Genomic DNA, 8,823 nt, shown 5'->3' with positions numbered 1-8,823 from the left:
CACGCCTCGCTGCAGCCTTTGCAAGTGGTGTGAGGTGGCACCTTATGCCTCACTGCCTAGCTGGGTTGGCAGTGAGACGCATATGCAGCTGCACTGCTTTCAAAGATGGCAGCAAGGCATGCAGGCAGGGAGCAGGCAGAGCTCTGTGCAAAGATCAGGGGTCACATGGTTCCTCCTTGGCTCCCTGGCACAGTGCTTCTGGAGGAGCCACCGGGCTGCACTGGGTATTTCCTGTGGATGATGCAAGTTGGGTCCAGGGGTCCCATAGTCTTCGTCCCCTATGACCCAGTGGTGCAGCCAAGGCTGGCCCCAGTCTAGCTCCTGGCTCTGGGCCCTGCTGGGCGGTGCGGGGCCAGTGTGGGGAGGCAGCTGTGGCCAGTGCAGTGCTGCGGGGTGGTAAATTCACAGGGGCCACCAGTGCCAGGCAACAACCCTGGGCACAAGGGAAGAGGCTGCCACAGCCCCAATCCCAGGCTCAGCTTTTCTCTCCCTCCCCACGGCCCTTTCCCCTCCATCGGCCTATTCCCCCACAGACCTTCCTGTCAAGGGGGTGGGGTGGGGGGGGGACATGCTCACTCATGCACACACGCACTCCCCCCTCCCCCCCAAAAAAAATTCCCTCCACCTGTGCCCATGATGTTCAACTGTGAGGAAGATACAGTGACTTTGCTGTGCTCTTCCTCTGACCTCACAGGACAATGTATTCCATTACAGGTGATCTCTACTTATAAACTACAAGCCAGCATTCAGCCAGCCAGCCTTGACCTAATCTGGTCAAATCTGATTTTCTAAGAGACCTAGCTTTCTACTGGGTGCATTAACTCTGGCCTAGATTGATTCTGGTGTAAACTAATCAGGAGTAAGTGCTTTCAGCCAGGTATCTACAAATGCATGGATTAGAGAGAAGATTTGCTGCTCTTTGCAGCAAGATTCCTGCAGCCCTGCCATGGACCCCTGCCACCACTGCGGGGAGCTCCAGACTCCCCCCAGGTCCTAGCACAGGGGCTGTCAGGCAGCAAGGGGCAGGAGACAACTGCTTCCCAGCTCTTTGGATCTGCCTACTCCTGGAGTGGGGACTATGTCCCCCTGCCCCAGTAGCACAGAGCTCCTGCCCTGGCTCCCTGATCAGGGGCAGGGGACTTGGAGAGAGCTGCAGGGGCGGGACAGGTCCCAGCTCCCTGCCCCAAATCTGCCAGTGGGGCAGCTATGTCGCTACTAGCTTACCCACCAGCAGATCAGGGCAGAGGGCTGGCACCTACCTCACCCCTGCATCTCTTTCTAAACCCTGTGCCTCAGTCACCCAATTGGGCATAGTGCTGGGACCTGTCCTTGACCTGTCCCCCACTCTGCATGCCAGGTAGAAGTTGGGCAGCTTGTTCTCCGCTTAGCTCTGCAAGCCCAAAGCTGGGGGGTGGGGAGGAGGGAAAGGCTAGGGGGCTTGTTTCCCATTCAGGTCCATCAGCACAGAGCTGGGGGGTGGGACAGGCTGAGGGGCTTTCCCCACCCAGCTCTGTGAGTGCAGAACTGAGCTAGGAACAAGCAAGCATGTTCCCTGCCCAACTCCATGCTCCACGTTTCCCCATCCCCACCAGCGAGGAGCTCCCAGCACTGGCTCCACGACCACAGGCCCAGTGATGGAAGATGCTTATCTCCCAGCCCGACTCCCAAAACCACAGAGCTCAGTCCAGGAAATAAGGATCTCCCAGCACTGGGTCCCAATCACGGAGCTAGGAATGGGATTTAAGGGTCTCCCAGCCCCAACTCCCCAGTCCAATGGCAGAGTGGGGGCCAGGACATAAGGATCTCCCAGTCCCCAGGCCCCAATCACGATTTCAGAGCATAGGGCTTGGGCAGGGGGACATAGTCCTGTGGTGGAGCCCGTCCTACCAGCCGGCAGCTCCCATGAGCAGGAAGCTTCCTCCTGCCTCCAGGTGGATGGCTGACCTGGACCAGATTTTGCTCCCAATCAGATGTTTACATGAGCACTACGGCACTATTACTAATCTCAAGTAAATTCACTATGCCATTTCAGCTCACAAATTTACTCAAGATTAGAGAAGTTTACTATGAACTAGGCTTGTGTTTGTGTAGACAGACTTGCTTACTTCACAGTAAACTATGCTAATGCAATGTTAAGCTTCTCGTGTAGATGTGTCCACTGTCAACTAAAATATGCCTTTGGAAATGGATAAAGTATACCTTATTACCATATTAGATGGATTAAGTGTATATCATTGATGAATAGGCATAATTTTAAAACATCTGATAACTTAATTTGTGATAATTTTATTTAGTAAGGTTTTTAAGCCCAGCTCAAAGCTGGTGATAAAGATCCCAGGTCTGCCTCAGAAATTCTTTTCAGGCAGCAACCCAGATCCTTGCTGTATTTCCCCTCTGAAGGTGAACTAATATCAGCGCTTCAAGAAACCGAGTTTCTGAAACCTCAGGAAGAAGTTATTTTGCCAGACAGGCTGCCCACCCATTGGAGAGTTAAAAGAATTGGTAACTTAAAGATTTCTTTCTTTTTGTTCTAACAATTCTGTGACTCTCTTCGTTTAATTAATAGTTGTTGGTTTTTTTTTTTTTTAAATCAGCAGCTTGCTATGCTTTACCTCTACTATCTTAGCAATTGCCTGTGGTTTGTATTCTAATATTAGAAGTGCTGTTAAGATTTCCTTGACTCTGTTTTTTGGACTGTGCGCTTTTACCGGACCCAGCTTCTCAAAGCATCCTTGGTCCCCAGAATCTCCCTGGGGCTCTGCAGTCCTCGGCCTCAGTGCCTGTTTTCCTTCTGACCGAGTGAACTAGAAACCCTAAATCTCTATAGCTACTGAAGTTTGTACATACCAAGTAGGCACAGAAAGGTAACTAGGATTTATCCCCTTACATGCAAAGCTAGGGACAAGGGAAAGTCTTGAAAGACTGGATTGTTTGTGTTATGTGTCTCATACACCGGTACCACCAGTAATTTGGGGTCTACGTCCTCTCAAAAAGGAAGGTCTTTCAGAGAACACAGGCCCCAAGTTACTGTGTGATACAGAGTGGTGAAGCACGTAACACAAATGATCCTCCTTATAGGGGGGTTTCGAAGTCCTTGAAGTGGAAATATATGATATGATATTATACATGTATGTTATGATATACAACACAGACCATTTATGATATGCTATGTTAAACTAAATCTCTCTAACACTTTTAATAACCCTAAAAGTGGCTGGGGTGAAATCCTGGACCTGCTAATGTGAATGGGGATATTGGAATTGATTCCAGGAGAGCAACGATTTAATCCTTACAAACATTTCCTCCTCTTCAGGTTCCTTTGACTTACATAGCTACCATGACAGAAATAATCTGTTTTCATTAATAATTTCCACCTTCCAATTCTCAATTGTATCATCTCATTTATCACAGCAAAAAAGCCATTTCATACACATTTGTAGGAAAAATAAAATAAAATAAAACATATTTTATTAAAAATCCTACTAGTAGAAGTAATAATAGTTAAAAGTAAAATTTACATGACTTTATTGCCACGTAATAAGTGAGATACATTTTGAGAAATATTTATGTGCCACTTCTTCTATGGCCTATTTCACATGCGGACCTTTAAGAAGAAACATGGTGCTGTTTCTAATAAAGACAAATCAATTTTTTAAAAACTTTGCCTGCATAAAGTAGGACTAAAAGAAAACAGGAATCACTTACCTTGATTTGGTTTATCTCTTTCTGTGACCACTTCAGTAAGAAGTTTCATCTCTTCCAAAAAACACTGTCCCTTATTTAAAAAGAAGTTCCCACACCCCAAATTTTTACAGACCTACTCTCCTGTATTCTAATATATTCCCAAAATATTTTATTTTTCCAATCCCATCTGGGCATTTACAAAAAATGAAGAGTTATTAGCTCAAAAGCAACTACATGAGCTATCCACATAAATCTCTTTTCTTGCTGTCTTTACTTTTAAAATTAAAGAAGTGACTGTTCGAGGCTTGGCATTCCTTTAGTAGAGGGCATCAGTAGTTTTCTGAGGAAGTAAATTACTTTAAAAACTCTCAGGCATGAACTCCATTTCAATTTCAAGATTAAAATATATAATAACAATTCTTGCCCACAGGTTGAAAAAATATTTTAATATGTTTAAAATTTTGCAACACAGGCAATATATAAAAACAATTTGAAATCAGTCTTTAAAAAAAGATGTTCTACACTACATAAAGGCACAGTGCAAGTCTTTTTCATCACGCATCTGCAGCTCACTGAGTAAATTCGGTAGTGGAGAATGGATCAGGCAGGTCATAAAAAACACAGTCTTTACAAAAGCCAAGTCAAGTTTGTGACCATTACGTTACTCATCAGCAATAGTTTTTAAATCTAAGGGGAGGAAAATACACAAATGTTCCCACACTCTGGGGACTCTTGTTAAGTCTTTAATTAAGTTGTACTTTCAGCTCCAACGGGTACTCTGCCAAACCTTCCTCTATTTAGCTGTTTGAAAACTCTGTAAACTTATGCAAAGGGAAATTTCTTGACAACCTCTGTGTTGAGGTGGGAGATAGCAAAGCATTTCAGGAAGGACAAATCACAATACATTTCAGTCTTTTTTTAAAGAAAGTCTAAGGGTAGGATTTTTTTTTTAAAGTGGGAAATGTCATATTTGACTGTTTTCATTCTAATACAGAATGCTCGATTTCTCACTGATGGATTTTCTAGTGCAGGATGCAGATAATAGTAGAACAGGCCCAGAGGCCTCAGACTTGAATAGATGCTACTCAGATGAGTGGGGTCCATTCCTTGATTGCAGACCACAGAATCAGGTGCTTGATCTGAGACTGCCTGTACATTAGTCTAATGTGTAAGAGAAGGCATCTGTAGCTCTCCATAGTGCTTTGAATAATCTCTGCCAGTCAACACAGAGTCTAGGCTGGTAGTTTTAATGCAGCCTCACCTATACCAAATGCAGAACTATGCTGGGGGTTGGGAGGGAAGTAACCTTTCCCCCGTAACTGGCATACCCGTGTCGATGAAAGTTTAGAGAGAGAAGACCCGAGAACAGGCCTGAAAGCATGTCAAAGCGTATCCAATCATGCAGCTGGTCCAAGAAATGTTATCACCCACAAATTACTTGGCCACTCACATATTTTTTGTACCAGCCCAGCTACACGGTCACTCCAGCTGTATTAAAATTCCCTCTCTTGTGACCTGTCACTCCAGCTGGGTTATATTGTATTGTTAACTGCTCTTAAGGAGTGAGACCATTCTGAAGTAAAGTGGTACCTGGCTTTTGCTATAATCTTCTGAATTTCTTATAACTTGTGGAGTGCCTACATCTTTATGTAACTTCCTAGGCCTTAAATGCTGTAAGCTGCAAGTGTGAGAGGAAGAGTAGGGTAAAAAATCCTGTTAAGAGTCATTTCACTCTCCCCTTCAGCCTCCACTTTCTGCCATTGTGTGACACAGGATACTGGACAAGATGGACCTATGGTCTGACCCAGGGAACAGAAATTATGTTCTTATGGTCTACATGATGTGAAGTGTCTGGCATATTCAGGTTTAATCAGTCTAGTGGCTTTAGTCACCACCAGATTTCACTAACAAGAACTCAGGCAGTCATCCCGCATGACTAAGTCCTTCAGCAGGGGCCAGAGTCAGTAGCCAAGGAAGAGGCCAGGGCAGGGTCCAAAATCAGGAACCAAGAGACAGAGATGGGTCAAGAATAGTCCAGATGACCTGAGAACAATAAGCAGGAGAAAGCTAACAGTATAAAACCTAACATGTTTGTTTGATTGATTGATTGATTGATTGATTGATTGATTGATTGATTGATTGATATCCACCCTTCAAGATGAAGCTCAGTGAGGACATAGTCTATTCATTCTTGGTTGCCTCTGTGACCAGTTCATGGATTTGTCTATATGTCATTCTTGACACTTATGCACAGGAAGGAATCTGTTCTTGCATCTGTGGAAAATGATGCATACACAGAGACAGGCATGGGCACTGGCAGTGGGCTGAGAGGGTGGAAGAGACATACATCTTGGCTTCTGCATCAGTAACCAAGTAACTAGGTCACGCGCTGGCAGAAGTGAAGGACAGGGGTTGAAGAACCTGTTCACCCCAAAGGGTATTTGAATGTGAGTCTTTCTAACTTTTACCATAGCACGCTAACCACTACAATCTCTGGACAGTCATTATCCAAGTGCTTCTCCAATGCTTTTTTAAAAGCTGTGCCACTAATATTATAATTGAAAAATGGATGAAGCATTGTGCAAGTGGGAAGGTTTCTGCCCTGCTGGAACATTGGCCCAGACTACCCAGGGCTCTCTCTATGCTAGGAGAGCAGCTGCCTCTTACTATCTGCTTTGCTCCCATCCTGTTGGTTGCACACATCTTCCACACACCTTCTTTTCATGGTTGCCTAGGGTTGAGATTCAAAATGAGCTCCAAAGACTGATCTGTGGTGTGGTGGTTAATGTGCATTGCTAGGAAGCCCAAGTGTTTCAGGCTCAAATCATTTGTGGGAAATGAAGGTTTTCAGCTTCTCAGTTGAGCGTGTCCTAATTCCTCAGGGGCAAAGATGAGAGTCTCTCTCCGTCTGCCTTCCTACGTCCTGCTAAGTTTGGGTAATCATTGAAGGTGTTTTAAGGCTTCATGCCCACTGCACATCCACAGTGCTGCAGGTAGGTGCCCTGGCTCCTACTGCTCAATCTGTGGGGATGCTTAAGGATTGAGGAATGGAAACGTGCCTGCGTGTCAGTGCCAAAAACGACATGTAGAAAACCAAAGCCCAGCCCCGTTGGCAACCAGGGTGTCATAAGAACAGGGACCAGGGTGAAGTAAGATGTGCTGGGATAAGAGCTCCCTCCAAGCTTATTAGGAGACTTAACTAATCCCTGTTTCACCCTCATGGGCTGAAGTGGTTCATTTGTAGTGGCATACAGGCAGCATTTGGCACTTACATAAAGTTTAGTCCTTGTGCTGCTTCTATACACAGGGCAAAATTATTCTCCAAGAGATAAACAAAATGTTTTACATTTTGGTAAGCAAGGGAGTTGGGGCTGCCTGTTAGGGCCCCTAACACTGCCCCAAAAGAACAGCCCCACAACCATTGCATATGGTCAGTGCCCTTTGCTGTCCTTTGACTGACCTCATCCTCATGACCATGGACAGGATACAAGCAGAAGTAGCTTGGATTTCTCAATGTCACAGAAGTCCCAGATAAATAATAAGGGGCCATATCTGCTTTTTTCCCTTCTCATCATGAATTTGACACACCTTTGAACAAAACTGTAAGGAACGTTCTGCCTGTCAGCTCAGGAAACCATCCAAGTTTTCCATGGGGACATGGCCATCATTTTCTGGCCGTGCAAGCCAAAAATATGGACCCCCCACCTACTTCCCACTTCAGGTGTATCAGAGCAACGGGGTCCATGAGGCCTGCATACTCCCAGTAGGTCAAAAGTGCATTAGGCACAATCCTGCCATGCTCGCTCCGCTGCACTGGACCAAGCCACCCACTCCAGGCTATGGCCACCATGCTGTGCACGTGCACTGGAGGCAGAGGAGCGAATTTAGGAGCTCCAGTATGGTGCAAGGCTGTGGGGGGTCCTCTCCTCTGTAGCATTTTGTCACACAGTTATCTCCCAATGTCTGCAGTGCAGGGGTTGCCCCAGGGTGGTATGGTTCCCAGTGGCCTATACTTGGGCCAATGTGGCCCATATTATTACAGGAAGGATCCTATATCTCCCCTCTCTGTCTTGGTATTCAGTTTGGGGTCACACTTTCCCCCAAGCCACATTTCAATTTACCGACTTTCCTCTTTGGGGAACCATGTCTTGGCTAACCTCAGAGCAAGCTCCACTTTCAATGGGCTCATCCATCAGTGTGCCTGAGGACCACAGACACCAAGGCCTCTTGTTTCTCACCCACACTCACAGCTCAGAGGGAAACACAGGATGAACTGCAATACATTGCCCACCGCAGTGTCACCACTCAAAAATAAATCATAGGAATTTCTTCCCAGGGCCAGATGGAGAAATGGTCTCTGGGTGCGTCTACACAGGCACAGTTACTGCACAGTAACCAAAAATTTTGACGCAGCATAGAGGCATGATACAGGTCACAAATTTATGCCCGAGTAGTTACAGTAACTCTGTGTTTGTGGCCTGATGTGGGACTAACTTTAGGGATAGTCATGTCTTCACAGAATTGTTCCGTTGCTTCTTTGAGACCGAGCATCATAATAGTAATAGGAAAACTGGGGAATATGAGAAGTGAAAGAAATATTATTCCTATTAACTAATTATTTTGACCACATCTTATTTATTTGCAATGAAAAATTCCTTATCTGGTAACTGACCTGCATTCCTCATTGCCTCTCTCCTGGTCAGTTGCATTTCTTCCAGGCACGAAGAAAGAAACCTCCTATACCTCGGTGATTTCATTTACTCCTCTGCCGCCTCCCCATGGATGTAAAGTTCAGGAGCTTCCTGTTTCTCACTGCTGCCCTTTTCTGTGCTGTCTTGTACAAAAATTATTTAACACAAGGCTTAGAGGGATAGTTGGGTAACAACCTTTTTTCATTAATAAGCTTGCTAAAGATAAAAGGTTAGATTAATACACAGCTTTTTTTTTCTCCTGTAAAAACCATGTGTTCCACCATTGGCCTCAATGGACTGAAAGTGATGGAAAAACAAATGAGACATTAATCAGGCCTAAAATACAGTGCTTCACTCTTAAAAGTACTTGTTGGGAAGGTCTGCTTCAAAGCACTTGTAATCATAGGATCATAAAAAGTAGGACTGGAAGAAACCTCACAAGGTCACA

Source organism: Alligator mississippiensis, chromosome 11, assembly GCF_030867095.1.
Source record: "Alligator mississippiensis isolate rAllMis1 chromosome 11, rAllMis1, whole genome shotgun sequence".
In the NCBI taxonomy this organism is placed as follows: Eukaryota; Metazoa; Chordata; order Crocodylia; family Alligatoridae; genus Alligator; species Alligator mississippiensis.
Note: the sequence above shows the minus strand (reverse complement) of the source record.